At 40.7% G+C, this 15488-nt stretch overlaps 1 protein-coding gene across 16 annotated transcripts in view; it reads right to left on the bottom strand.

The window, feature by feature from the left end:
* LOC126853682 (CUGBP Elav-like family member 4) overlaps positions 1-15488 on the bottom strand; it is a 567269-nt gene that overhangs the window by 209656 nt on the left and 342125 nt on the right. The gene's annotated exons all lie outside the window — the stretch shown is intronic.

Raw genomic sequence — 15488 nt, 5'->3', positions numbered from 1 at the left:
CAGGTATTGTAACTCTGCTCGATTTTATTACTTCGAGCCAAGTCGACACTTTTACGGCCCCGGCTATTTACAAGCCTCGGCTTTACGTGATATCGCGAGTGTGACATCGCGTCGGATAAAAGATATTGCGAGATGGCTTTTGATAGAAATTTGATAGATAATAATTAATTAGTCGTCAGTACTGAAGATATATAAATAGATCCTGCGACTTTTTTTGCTGCGACGCTATCTGTTGAATGTCGCTATATTAATTGCACGATAGATATTTCGAGCATTTTCTAGTAAAAGTTATTAATTAATTTAATGTTACATAAACAGATTTTTGAATTAATATTGTTCTTAGCGTTTCGTATAAGAATGCTAAATTGATACAGTTTTGAATACATTCAAATAAAACATAACATAAACAAAAACTAGTGTTTTTTTTTTATTGACAATTTGTTGCTCTACTTTCAATTTGATTTTTTTCGCTCTTTAATTTATTCCGCGTTGTCCTGCTGCGGCACGAAAGCTGCTCGAGGTCGACATTACAGGTAATGTCGGCCAAGTTCGCGAGATGTACACACGGGAAAACGGAAAATAAATGCAAAACGTCGGTCGAAAAAAAAAGCAGCGACGGATGTAACGGAAGGGTTTACCGGGCGTAGGCGAATCCGGGGCGACTAACAGTGGCAGTGGTTTCTCTTTACGCTCCGGCGGCTCAGCATCCGCAACAGTAGCACACCGGTCGGATCTTCTTTACGAGCGTTGCGGTTGCGCTACAGGCGCGTCACGGGAAAGAGAAATCGCGCCCCGTCCTCGGGGGAGGGTAGAGGGAAAAGGGAGGAGGGGAGAGAGGGGGGAGAGAGGGACTCGCTCCACTTTTTTAATCCCGGAATTGTATTTATGCGCGTACAATGGCACTTCCCTGTCCCATTACTTTTCCACCGTCCAGCGCCACGCCGCCGTTCTCTCAACGGTCCATTCCGTCCACTTCGGAAGATTTTCGTGACCGTGCTCAAGATTTTCGGCGCGCATTGTTCCGGAATTCTCTCGCGTCGCTCGATGAAATAAAGGGATTTTATATCGATAGCATCGCGCTGCATTGTTTTATGTCAGTAGAATGCCATCGATCGCGAATAAATGTCTCTTGCTACGTATTTATCCAAATAAAGTGCGACAGAAATGTCGTCGTTTACAAAACTTTAACTTTAAATAGCAGTTATACAACGAGCTTTTCTGTCATATTATATATATATATATATATATATATATATATATATATATATTTATCTCTAAGAATAAAACAATATGCAATATATGTAATACATATATCTTTTACACTTCTTCGCATTTAATTATAGAAATCTACTTTTTGCGACAAGGTGATATCTCAGAGAATATATGTTAATAATATATATTATATTTGATGTATTATTATAATAATCTAATTGTTATAAATTATAATATAATCGTTCATGTATTCTTGCCCAACACCTCTAATTATCGCACATTAAATCGAGATAACAAGATTATTACTCTAAAGCTCGCAATATATGACGTAACCTCGTGTAATTTGATATTATACATATGCAAATTCATGATAGTCAATATTGTTACAGTGAAGGCCGTTCCCGCTCCGGTATGTCATTGTATCGGCCAGTTTTCATAGCCTTGTGGCACTCGGCTGGATAATATGCAAAAAATTTCAAATATGACGAGAAACGTCTTGCTGTCAAAGGCCAACGTCAAGCCGAGTTTAGGAAACTATGAGAAAAAGATAAGATAAGCAGGGGAAAAGAGGGAGAAAGGATGAAAGGAAGAGGGCGAGCTAAAAAGAGTACGAGCGCATTCATTTTCCGCAGTCCAATTTCAAGGGAGCTCTAAGGCGCCCGTTTATATCCCCTGGCGGCGTTCGTAGATGGTGGCGAGAGCGACGCTAGAAATGTGCAAGTCAAACAGCTTGACTCAGCGGTTTATCCGACCTAGTGTGCGCTCGCGAGTGCACGCGAGACAAGAGAAGCTTCTCGCGCGCTTTACGATCGCGTGTCTTACCGAGCTGTGTAGCGCAATGTTAGTGCTATATCGTAAGCTTGGAGAAAGGCCTCGCTCGTTCCGCCTTTCTTTCACTCCGTAACATCGCGGTCGCGTCATCGATACCGCGCTACAACAGGCGCCGTCACTCTCGTTCGGTATACCAGCCAATGTTACGTTATACGGCAGGTGTTAAATAAATTTTCGATGTTACTACCATTCGCGAAGAAGCGCAGTCTCGACAGCAATCACCACCCGGAGTTACGGCAGCTGAAGCACGAGCATCGATATAAGCGCATCCCGCGCGTAGGAAGAACAACCCTAGCGCGCGTCACGTCAACCCCTCTTTCTCCCTCATCGCTCCCCGCCCTTCGTATCTTTGTGATAGTGTACGTGGAAATCTATTATTAAGGACCACGAGCAGCGCAAAGAGAGAAGTTTACGAGGCGATGTAAAATATGCGAGAGATTCCCTACAATCATAAAGGGCAAAAATACCTTCCTCTTTCCCTCTCCATCTCCTCTTTCTCTCTTTCCCTCTCTTTCCAACCCCTACATCCCGCAAACTTCATAGCCCTTTCGTTTTTATACTTCTCCTTCTTTTGCCGTCACCACCTTTTTCCATGGCATCGCATGCTCACCGTTGAACCAGATAAAACTATAACTTTTGTCGTCGCGTTTGGTACAACTCCTTTGCATCGCGCACACCGACAAGGCTTTACTGCTCGCTGCAAACGGGGAAGATGAGCGTGTACTAGGCGGGGAGGAATACAAGGGAGGAAACGTTTTAAAAGCGCCTTCTTTAAAAACTCCTCCCACGTCAAATCGTACCTGGAAAATCCGCCGTTGCGCTGCGCGCCTACCTAATCTGGCCCGAGGCGCAAGATCGTAAATCCTCCTACGTCAAACGCGAGTCTGAAAGAGGAGCTCCAAGGTACGCAGGTGCGCGGATTGTCTCGATGAATCTTTCGCGATAGGGCCTGGTGCATAAAGCGCCGCAACCTTGGCTGCGAATAAAATCGTCTCGCCAGCTTATATATTTTTTTTTTCCTTTTTTTTTACAGTCCTCCGATGCAGAGGCCTTGTTCGACGGTAGATGCGAAAAAAGAGATTTACATAATGAGAAAACATTTTATTTGAAAGCTAATATTCCGTATATATAATTATTTGCCGGTAATACTCATTATTAAATACTATATTTTCTCTCTCTCTCTCTCTTTCTCTCTCTTTCTCTTTTATACATATCTCTCGATTGCCGCACCTTGCTTTACGGCTGATCCAATTCGTAATTATATGTTTACTATTTATGTTGCATTCGTCAATATTTGATAAAAGTGATTGTGTGTGTGTGCGGCGTGTGTAGTTGGTAGTGGCACGGTAAATAGAAAATAATTTCGTGATGGACGTATGTGTACATCCACAGGAGGCGCAAACATCACCGATCATATACTTCTTGCGGATTTAATAACTCCAAGTTTAATTAACTATCAAAACTCGACCGATCGATTTCCCCGGAGTTCTTCCGTCAGTACTACATTCTGCTTTTGATCCCGGTCTTCTCTCCCGTCATCCAACTCGGATCCACGACTATCGACGAAGGTCCATAATCCCCGGAGACTAAAGATCCATCCTCTTTTCCTCGCTGGTTATCTACGTTACCGCCAGCGAGGAATGACGAAGGTCGACAAAATTCTTTCGCGCGCGCTCGCGTTTATACTGTCAGTTCGCAACTTATCTTTCGCAGTTTTAAGGATGGAAAGCCCCGCCGTCGTACGTTGAACCACTCGACCGAAATTACTCCGCCCAATCTCGCATGTCATCGGCGCTATGTGTTGGCAAACTGAAAGGAAAAAAAAGTAAAAAGAAGAAGAAAAGATAATACGCGACTCCGCGTGACTTTCAGAGAAACTTCTCTTCGCCGAAAGTTTTTGGCACTTTTACGTAGCGTTGCGCGCGCCGATGTCGTTCGGAATCGCATGGCCCGCGGCTTTCTCCATCTGAAGAAACTACTAACGAGAAAGAAAGCAGTAAAACGAGAGCGAAAAAGTGCTAGAGAGGAGTAAGTGAGTATTACCGTCCATCGGAGCACGACGAGGCTAAAAGTGTCAAAGATTTGTCAAAGATTTCGCGTTGAAAGATGCACAGATTGTATATTTCTGTTGTGTAAAGTGTAAATTATTTATTTATTAATATTTGGTAATATTAATTTTTTTCTAAGAGAGAGGTATATATAAAAAAACACCGAAAATGTAATTAAAAATATGTATATATAAAATATTGTTTGATAAAATAAAAGAATTTTAATTTTTCACATTTAACTGCGCTTTTTATTGTTAAAAATTATCGTAACGTTCGTTAAATTATAATATAATTATTTTGTAATTTTACATTATGATTTTTTATTAATCATGAAACATTATAACAGCTCAATAATTAAACCGTCTCTCTCACACATCAATGACCGATTATGCTTTGTAAGAACCGATGTGTCACACCGGTAAATAGATAAATATATCAGACAAGAAAGTTGGCTATAGCCACTACGGCGTGTAGTTTCCTAAGGGAGACATTTTAATTACCGACGGCCCATTCATCGGCAGTATATACTCGACGCTACACCTGGTCCTAGCACTTGCGCCTTTACCGCCATAGTACGACCTCGCGCCATTTGTCTCTCAAGTTTATATATAAAGCCGATCGTCCACCCTCGCTTCCTCTATCGGTGTACCGGTTCAAAGGCCGGACGGTGCGCTTCAGATCGGAAACTACGGGCGACAGAGATTGACTGGACTTCAATAAAGCTCTTGCCGAAGTGCCAGGCAAGATGGTTGCGGAGAGTGATGAGGATGGGTACTATGTCGGCGACGCTAAACTGCCGAGTAGCCCTGAAGCTTTACGATATATTCGATTCAAGCACCTCGATAAAACGCGCCCACTTTGATCGCAATGCGTACATACATACACATATGCATTTATATATGAACTTGGCCGTTCGAGCTGTTGCGCGCGCCTACTTTGGTCGATGATAGTAAGCAGAATTAAAAGAGTACGCTGTTCTTTCTTTTATTTTTTATAAATAATATTTATTATCTTATACACATAATTTATATGCCAGAATTTAAAAACATTGAGTAATCGATAGAGCTTTTTTTGAATAGAAAAATAAAAAATACTTGCAAAATTAATCATTCCAATGCAATATGTGTATGTTTGGTAAAAGAAGAAAATAATTATATATTTTCAAAAAAGATTAAATATTTACGCACTCGGCTAGATTGCTGTGGTATGCCGGGCACGCATATAGTAATGGTGTGTTACATGTCATTCCCCGGAGTTAATGAGCTCGTGTCTAATAAAGGATGGCATTTGTACAAATTAATAGCCCCCCAATGAGCACGCAGGACACCGTGACTACACAGTGGAAAGGATACCATGCGTCTTCTGCCCCCGGATTCGCCGTCGGCATCGCGAGGGTTCCGGGACGACTGTCCGCGATAATCAAGACTAACAGCTTCGGCTGATCCTTCAACCTTCTTCGTCACCGCCTCCCGAACCACCTCTGGCACTCTATATCTCAATTTGTATCACAATAACGTCACTTTAGCGCGGCGCCAACGTCCGCCATCTGCTGCCTTTCTTTTATTATCGTCTAGTCTCTTTCGTCGTTCCCTCTGTCCCCCTCGAAGTGAACCAAATGTTTTTTCGCTGTCTGGACGAATTCGTGCTCGTGGGCGCGTGTCGAAATGCCCAGACGGGAATGCAGTGTCCGCAAAAGGACGTATTTTGTCGACCACGATACCCGCGGGAGTAATGCGAATCGTTCGGGCAATTGCGGGTATGAAGGTTTCTTCGGAGAGGTATAAAAGCGAATCGAGGATCGCCGTGGGATGAGTAAACAGAATGCAGATTCCGAGTCGTTTACCTTGCGGAAGAAGCATCTGCGCTATTATCAAATAGATCAAGGATAATCCCCAGTGGATGCGTGCAAGATACGCGAACAACATTTTCGGACCATCGGATTGTATGTAACCTGGTGTTAAAACCATATCAAAGACTCGGCGCGCTGTGCAAGGTGTTATAAATGAAAAGCTTTATGCGCAAAGTCTCTAAGTGCCATTAAATTAAACGGCACCTGGAAAGTTCTTACATAAAAGCTTCTAACTGCCCGCCTCGATTAATAGACACACATTAGTAACGTCAGTTTTCGCCGGTTTCTCGTATATATGAGAAATGCAGATTGCCCGCAGGTTCGCTGCTAATCTTACGACGCAAACTGCCGTACGCGAGTATCATTCAGATCGATTCTGTTCATTAACTCGCAAGGGTGACGCGGTGAAAATCGCGTAACGCTTGATGATAATGAGTCTCGTTGATTAAAAGCCTCGCATTTTCGCGCCCATTCACGAATCACCATGTCGCTAATGGGATTGGAAACAGTGACTGACGCTGAGTTGGGGTGTGGAATTGGTTTGGCCGTCCGTTTGCACGTTGGCCTCCCATCCCTCTCGCTTCGCCCCTTTCCACCATTCCCCGGTCGCCTCCGCGAAGCGTACGTTTTCAATTTCGTGCTTGAGCCTTAATACCTTGAACAGTCCTTTCAAAAGCCATCCTTCGCGGCTAACGAAAGTGCTGATTCCGTGCGCGCCAAACTTCGTGCGCAAAATTTATTTCGCACAAATAATCCATCTGATAAACCTCTTTAGCATAGTCGCGAATTTTATGTCGCTGCAAATGGAAACTTAAGCCAGATTACTTTCCGCGTTTTTGCGAAACTTTATGCTCGTGAGTGTTAAACTCGCATTAATGAGTAGCGAAAAATGTATAAAGGGAAATCATACATTTTATGCTACTAGTATTTTCATAAAAATATATTGTATTATATAAAATAATATTTTTTTATGTGTCCTGTGTAATAATTACGACCAACACGTTCTGTTTTAGTACTTTTGGCACTTTAGTTAACGAACAGATTTGCTGCACATCGGTTGAAAAACATTAAAATTAAAATTTTCCGAGCGTGGTTCGCGAACTGTGGATCAATAATGTACAACGTATTCTGCATTCAGTTCTGTATGCAGTAAATATCGTGGGTCATTGTATTTTGTTATCAAACAACGAATTCACCACTGTTGCTATGGTGTCAAATGCATGCTAGATTTAGTAGGTTGTCAGTTTTCACAAAAGCGAACAATTAGCTATGCGTTACTTTCGAGTGATTGCAGAGAGATATGCGGAATCTATAATTTTCACATGTGCGTATACGATATTAATATGCAGCCGATATGGGCCTTTGCATATTCTGCCGTCATGCCCTCATTACGTTAGTGACGATTTGCTATTCGCCGACTCATATTACGAAATAAACGAGCATGAAATGCTATGATATGGAATATAGACCGTCACTAATATTTACATAATTGTAGTAATTTTGTATTGCAGTATTAATTGAAAATTACAGGTATTAGAAAATTCTCGAGATAAGATTCACAAGATAAATTTTATAATTTCGAGTACATGTATCATATGCGATGGAATTTATATAAATTTATATTATATCAGAATCTGTTAATGTCTACGTATCGTGACATATCGAGTTTTTATATCGATGTGATTTATTAAAATTTCACACACATGTATTTACATCGATATTTATGTTAGATATAAAATTTTTGTTTTCGATAAAAAAAAGATTGTAAAGAAAATAATAAGCGCTCCGCACTTGCATTCTGACTAAATTTAATCAAACATTGTGCTTCGAATACGCTTCCAATACGATAAAATAATAATAAATACCAAGAAGTTGAAGTTGCGTAAGAAAATCGAAAATGAAAACTACTCGCCAAACTACAATGCGGCCTAGCATTGAAGTTTCAAGAAGCGTAGCAGCCGCTTTGAGTACTTCACATTCGGCAAAAGAGTAGAGAAGGGAGAGGAAATTCAAGGAACAATACATGGCTCACTGTCAACAAAACGTCGTCCAGCATTCCCAGGACGATCCCTTCGCTCGCTGGTACCTTCGTCGTTCGTCCCGGCGTAAAATCGATCTCGTTAAAACTTTCCGAAGCAGACGCACCAGTTTCGGAAACTTGTGCGAGATGATGCGGGATGAGGAAGACGAAAGATGTGTCAGGATACAGACGAGGACAGTACCGGGGTAGAGGGATATAAAATCGTGATCTCGCAATCGACTGATTTGTCTTATTCGCGAGAGAGAGAGAGAGAGAGAGAGAGAGAGAGAGAGAGAGAGAGAGAGAGAGAGAGAGCGAGCTTGTAACGATTTTAGTTTAAAGCAGAAAACACGACACAGCAATTTCCCGCTCCTGTCTTCGAACGCGAACAATCTCGTTTCTCCTGCCGCGGTAATCATTCGCGGAGTTTGTCTCGTGGCGGCTCCATTAACGTAATTGTCACGAGATTTCGCCATGGAGCCGGATATAACGCGATACAAGGAACTATCCCGGTGAAAGCTGGAATGCGCGCGTGAAAGTTTGGGCATGCGAGCCGTATTGAAACGTTGTAACTTGCGCGTACTGCGAAGCTTGTAAGATGTAATTTCCTCGGGGATTCGCTCGGGGAGCGAAACTTGGTGGAGCGGTTGGCGTGGGCGCTTTAAAATCGCTGCGCTGATTCGCGGATCATAATTCGGTGTTGGCCTGTAAATGAAGTTTTATCAGGACCCGTCAGCTCGCGCGTGTTGATCGCGCGATTGTCACGGAGTGCTGGTCTGCACTGGCATTCTGAAAAAATTATATGAACGACCCGTTTCGAATAGCGCGCAAGCACGCTCGCTATAAAATCGGCCGGAACAAAGGGCTCGAGTGGTATTAATATCTGACGGCGCCCACTGGACTGTAAAATCGAAACTCCGATTATCGGCGATCGTAACGCGAATTTCAGTCCGTTTATTGGAATCACGCCGAGTAACGCGCCAGTCCGGCACATTGAAAAATTCACCCAACGAGAACTCGCATAATTATTTTGACCGAATTATTGCCTGAATAATTCTATCTACCAAATATACACGGAAAAAACAATTTATTCAAATAATGAAAAAATATACATCGCTCTCTTTTCGAAAGACATTGAAACTAATGATCCAAATGACATAATTTAAGTCGCGACGTAATCATGCATAACGTAATCGTGCATGAGGCAAAGATGATTTAGTAATATGGTAATTGACACGAAAGAGCACGCGCGCACGCGCTCTCTGAAGGAGCAAATCTGATTTGCAAATTTGGGTAAATTCCTCACACTTCACTCGCAAACTTCCTCAGCCGTTCCATCTTCTTTCTCGCTAGTACTCGCGCGGCGATGTCCTTACACGGCGGTGTCCTTCATCGCGCGCATTTCTCTCCGCAGGACGCCTCCGTACATCCCGCGAGACACGCCGAGAAAAGGCACGTCACCGCATGAATTTTAATTTCCGCCCCCGCCTTGTCGCCAGCCGCGCAATGCACTCGGGACGACGTAACGAGCAGCTAAAGTTTTTCGAGGAAAAATTAAAAGTTTCGCCGGCGTGTTCGCCATCGCCACCCCTGACCGCGCGTCGCCGCTCGACGCGACGTTGTCCTTCGTCGGTTGACAAGCTCCGCTTCTGGCACAGGTACGTGAGTATCTCACTGTACCTTGATGTCCCAAAGTAATTATGCTGACAAAGTCACCGGACAGATAGTGATTTTTGTGTGGAAATACAAATTTGTCTCTTGCGACACGGCCATATTGAAAACTTTATTCGTATAGCAAAATTCACTTTATGTATCTTTGAACAAATAAAGTAAACATACCGTGGAGTATGATTAATAGTTGTGTCTTGACGTATACTAAATTTTTCATAATCAAATGTCATATGTATTTTTATGCTCAGTGTATGATTCATCAATTGTTATACAATAATTTTTTACTTGTCAATCTTCAAAACTGAAGTTGATTTTCATTCAATCAAAATATTTTCACTGATAATGCTAAATATGTTAAGTTACTAGAAAAGTTTTAATAAATCAAATAAAATAATGTATACATACATAACATTCTTTTATTCTTGCCTTCTAGCAAAAGATAATTTCTTTTTTAACTCTTTCTCTTTAACAGTTTTATGATAAAATTACTATTAAGTCTCATTTCTTGTGCAATAAAAACGATAGAGGATGTTTGTCAGCGGTGCACGCGTGTTTCCATTCAACGATAAAATTTTCAATTCGACGACTTTACGCAAGAGCACCAAGAGAAGCAGATGAGCGAGGTCGGTGGGGAGGAAAGGGGCGAGAAAAAGATGGAGGGCAAGAGAGAAAGGGGAGGGGAAAAAGAGCACGCGCGACGTAAAAGACTTTTGATGTCGGACCCGCGCAATCTGGCTGCGTCTAGGAGAAGGCGGAAGCGCGGTCGTTCGCTCGCGCGGGCGGAAGGAGGCGGACAGATTTGCAAGCCAGATTGAAATTTTGAAATTTAAATCTTGCCGGGACTCTTAAGCTTAAAAAGTCCGCGGCCTCCCGCGAGGGAGGCGGAGGGAGCGCGATGGACGGGTATGTAGGTATTCGAATACGGGCAAGGTCTTGCTAATTGTCGGATAATTTCGCCGGAGCCAGAGAAATTCAGAGAGATCAAACGGTACTTGGCACGGCGGGGTGCGCGTTGCACGCGATCTCCAATGCTGAGAACGTTCTGTTCCAGATTTATATGCATCACAATGTATATACGAATCGTAATTCTCTGCTCCTAGCTTGAACATGAGACGACAGATTTATAAGATATAGAAATATCGCAGTTAATTTTCGGTGAAAATATCTCGCTACATTTATTTGTGGATGTCTAACTTTTGAATAAATAAATTTATTTTCTGCAATTTATTTGATTCATATATCGAAGAAAATTTCGTGAGCAAATGATGTTGCGAATATCTCGCATTCATGATTCGTTAGGAAATAATATAAGAAAAATTGCAATGAGTATCAAAGTTAAATATAAATAATATCATAGGAATGACACTAAATTAATATTTTTAACGAACAAAAGATGGTTAAAGAGCAACGAGAGCAGAAAAATTCTTTTATTTCCTATTTGTCCGCTATATTCGTTTCATAAAAATTTCACCCTTTCCAATATTGTGATGAGGACGCGTTTATACACGGCAAATAAAGCCGCTTTCATTCGTTCACGATCTTTTGCTGTTCTCATTGCTAATGTTAACAAACCGTGCTATTTTCTCCCCATCCGCCGCCCCGCCCAAAAGTTTCACAGACCCGTCGGTGTATTCGTGCGGTGGTAAAGTAACTCGTTACTTCACTTTGTTCTTTGAATTGGATAGTTTTCCATTAGCAATCATAACAACGTCCTTTGGCCCGTGCCTTGAGACTGATGGAGACGGCAAAGAGGGTGGCAACCAGCGTAATGGGGGTGAGTTTGTTTATTCAAGCTTTCGCGTTACCCTCTGAGCTACTGGCGGAGGAGGTTAGCCTTGTTTTCCGTCCACGTAGTTCGTGTTAATTTCCATTTTTATTACAAAGTGAATTGCATTTGCCCTCCCCCTTTGCCCTTCGCGACGCCTCATTATTACCTCTTGTTACAGAATGAGAGATGGCGACTACAAACTAACTTTGATAACTTACATATCGGAGGTTGAACAGTTGGAGACGTACGAGTGTGTGTGTAACACTTACCTGCAACATAAAAACAGACATGTCATTAGTTTATTGAATGGCATTAATTTATATTGTAATAAAAGAGTAAAAAAAGAAAAGTACGATAAGCAATTGCCAGCGACTGTTATTATATTAAATATTTAATGATTATACAAATAGCTAAGAAACAGTCTAATTAAACTTATTATATTAGATAAATTTATTGTTAGAAATATGACTTTTTATATTCATTCCGCGCTTCATTTTATGTCTTATAAAACTGTTTAGAATCCGAAAGAATACATGTGCAAATAAAATAATGCGAGATTGCTTTAATCTCTACAAGTTTTGATGATCACTAAAATGATCAAAATTCATATCTTCACCTTTGAGTGGAAAAAGTGTAGGGCGTAAAGAGAAATTGCGATATATTAACGCGTGTAGTAAAAGATTCCTCTCTTTCTCTCTCTCTCTCTCTCTCTCTCTCTATTTCTCGGCAACGCTTTCGCAAACTGATAAGATCGCGGGGAACAATCGAGTGTGAGCAACGATATTAGCAATAAAGGCATAAACACGTTTGCTCTCGGTGTCTTCCTCTGTTTATGAGCGACGCGGTATCGAATCGAGTTCGATAATAAAAAGAACCTCGTATAACGTAGATAGGAAGAATAACGGATATGATTCGCGGACGATGAGGCGGTCTTGCTATTCTAAGCGCATAAACTGAATCGGTTCTACTTTAAGTGTAAATCGTTTCTCGTCGGCAAACTCCGTGCATTTACAAGCTTCCGCAAATATATCGCATTATAAAAAAAATATCTCAAATCGGTGTATATCGACGAAACGCGTACGTACTACAAAGTATAGATCTCCTTCCGATTAAAGCTCTATCCGATTAGAGGGTGCATGTAGTGCTGCTTGTCAGATATATTGAGTATCGGGGAGTACAGAGTGTTGCGAGCTCTCCGGTAAGCAGTATCTATAAAGGCACAACCATAACGGAGTATAATTCAGTCTGGTTCTAGTATCTATAGCGTCTACTCCATTCTCTCCGGCGCCGCATCGTACACGCTTCCTGAATTCTCTGTCATAACGCATTCGCGTAATGCGTAATGCATTATGTTTGAGTAGGGTACCCTTTGTACAAGCCAGCATGCCGGAGTTATGTTTCTTCAAATTTTTCAATAGCTAATGTCACAAAAAATATTATCCCTATCAGTCGTACTTTATATATCATTACATATTTATTTATATGCAATTATAAAAATAATAATATTAATAAAAATTAATTCTAAACTACTTAGATATTACTAATCTATAGACGAAGATATTATAAGACGGTATTATAATAGATGAATTTTATTATAGAGCGCGCAGCGCTCACATTAAATTAAATAACCGATTATCAAAATAATGTTTATTTTAACAATTTATATAAAGGTTCTGTGTATGCGTGCATATGTCAGCATAACATCATCAAACATATTTCAGCGCAAACATGCATTTTACTTTCCTCATCCTCTATCTCTCCCGTGCTAAAGAAACAACGACAGCGAGTTTCATTTATCTTGCTCGGAATCGCGTTGCATCTCGACAAATGCAACACCGCTGGGAGAATGCACCGCTGGATAAACTTTCGAAGGTATAACGCCGCGGTGGGACAAACGCGCCGGGAGAGCTGAAACGCCGGGGAGGACGGGGGAGTTTTATGTGCGCGGTCAAAAAAGAGTTGCTGGCGACCGGAGCCGAGGAAACCGAGGAAATTGAAAATTCGCCGATAGTTTGAAGGATGCTGTGTTGGTGCGCGCGCGCGCATACTGCATGGATACGGCGCATAATTTCGGAAAGAATATAAATCAGAATGAGCCTTATATGTCAGGTACGACAGATATGTCACGTCAATGCGCGCCGGACGTCGATGACACATTGGAGGAACGGTAAACGGTGGTCTAAGAAAAATATGCGATTATGCGATTTACATATACATTTTAAAAAGCGTTTTACGCGAGACAGAATCCCCTCCGTGTATATACGTCCCGCCGCCGAGGTCCTTTCAACGTAAATCTTTCCTTCCCCCGCGTCAATCGAGGGAGGACGCAAGACGGAAATTACGGGACGCCGTTGCACGCGACGCGCCAAGTCGATAGGTATTTCCACGTCGGCGAAAAATACATTACAAATCCAACTTTAACCTCCTCGGGATTCCGGTCACGTAGCCTCGTCCAAAGATATATATCGTATATCGCGCGCGGCGCGTCGTTCCTTCTTCACGTACCCCACTTTCCAACCTCATTCCACATTCTTTGGTCCGCCCTCGAAGCTAATGTCACACGCTCGCTGAAAACTTATACGAAGGACCTCTCCTCTCTCTCCCAGGTTAAACCGCATTCAATAAATTTACCGGAGCGTTATCGACAAATATCTTCATTAGAAACTGGATCGAATCGCAATGCGCGGTATTTCTAGAAAAATAACTCATTGCATTATAATATATAATTATATTGGAAAAGAAATTTCACGTGCAAGAGAATAAAATAATTTTTCCACGAATACTGCTATAACAGGATTAATGCTAAAGGTTGTATAATATTGCAAAAAGGTTCAGAGAGCTTTTATACAGCGTGATAAACCCGTGATGTATTTTTCGCACATATTACACGTACACAATTATATTACACGTACAATATCTCTGTAAGTAAAGTTTCACGGACCGCGGTGGTGTCGTCTTTCTTTGTTACTTTGTGCATGATATCTGCGTGAAAAAATTTATTTGTTGGAAATAATGGTGTGTAGCGTGGCATTTACTTTGGTAATAAATATACCTTTCGATCAAAAAATGTATACATATAGTGAATACGGAAAAGGTTCTCTTTGAAACCTAATTCCTCTGCTTCGCGCGAAGCTCACTGTGACTATACGCTCACGCACGTTATACCGGGCCCAAAAAGGATAAGTTGCGGATATTTTTAAAAATAATATGATTTTATTTGAAAATAAAATAAATTTTGTACATATCGTTGGCATTATTACAAAGCAAATACATCTACGCAAATTTGCCATTAAAAGTATTCGATATGTCGAATTTGGAAAAAAAAATTAAAATTTTACATGTAAACATTTTTGTCGTGCACGCAGCCAATTTCTACTTTTAATTACTATAGATTTTAAATAGATGTAAAAACTCGTAAATTAAATTATGAACTACCTAGTAAATATGTAGTGAACATTTTAACAGTACAATATATTATATTTTTATATTTATAAATTATTATGTAATCATTAATGTAAACATGATTATGTAATTATGATTATGCAATCAAAGTTTTCAAAATTAAGTATTGTTCTTTTTTATAAGAATTTATATTTACTTAACGCAAAAATCTTTTAAACGTAAAGGAAGAAAAGTTAATTAAGTTCTAATTAAATACTTTTTTATTGCTAACTGAAATATTTATATCACTATAATACACTTTCTCAAATACTAAGCACAAAATGCATTAATTTGTCAACGGGAGGGCGTAGTTTGCACTAGAAACTCTGGCACTTGTATTCAAAGAACTTAATGGTTACGTGAATATGCACGAGAGAGATTCTCGTCTTCCCATGAAATTCGTTATTAATATATTCAAAACAGATATTGAACAAACGAATTCTACGCTATGCAAATGTATTCCAGAAAGCGACGGTAAATTTTCCATTTGCACAAGAATTACGATAGATGACCTAGATATTCGCGTAATCTATCTATCATTTTGCTCTTTATTATGACCTCGTTTAATCATCGATTTTCTCAAGTAATTTCAATAAAATTGATTTTATCTTATGGAATATATAAACAATGACAAAACCGATTAGATGG

The sequence above is a fragment of the Cataglyphis hispanica genome, chromosome 12 (genome assembly GCF_021464435.1).
Source record: "Cataglyphis hispanica isolate Lineage 1 chromosome 12, ULB_Chis1_1.0, whole genome shotgun sequence".
NCBI lineage: Eukaryota > Metazoa > Arthropoda > Insecta > Hymenoptera > Formicidae > Cataglyphis > Cataglyphis hispanica.
This window is presented reverse-complemented; position numbering and strand designations above follow the sequence as displayed.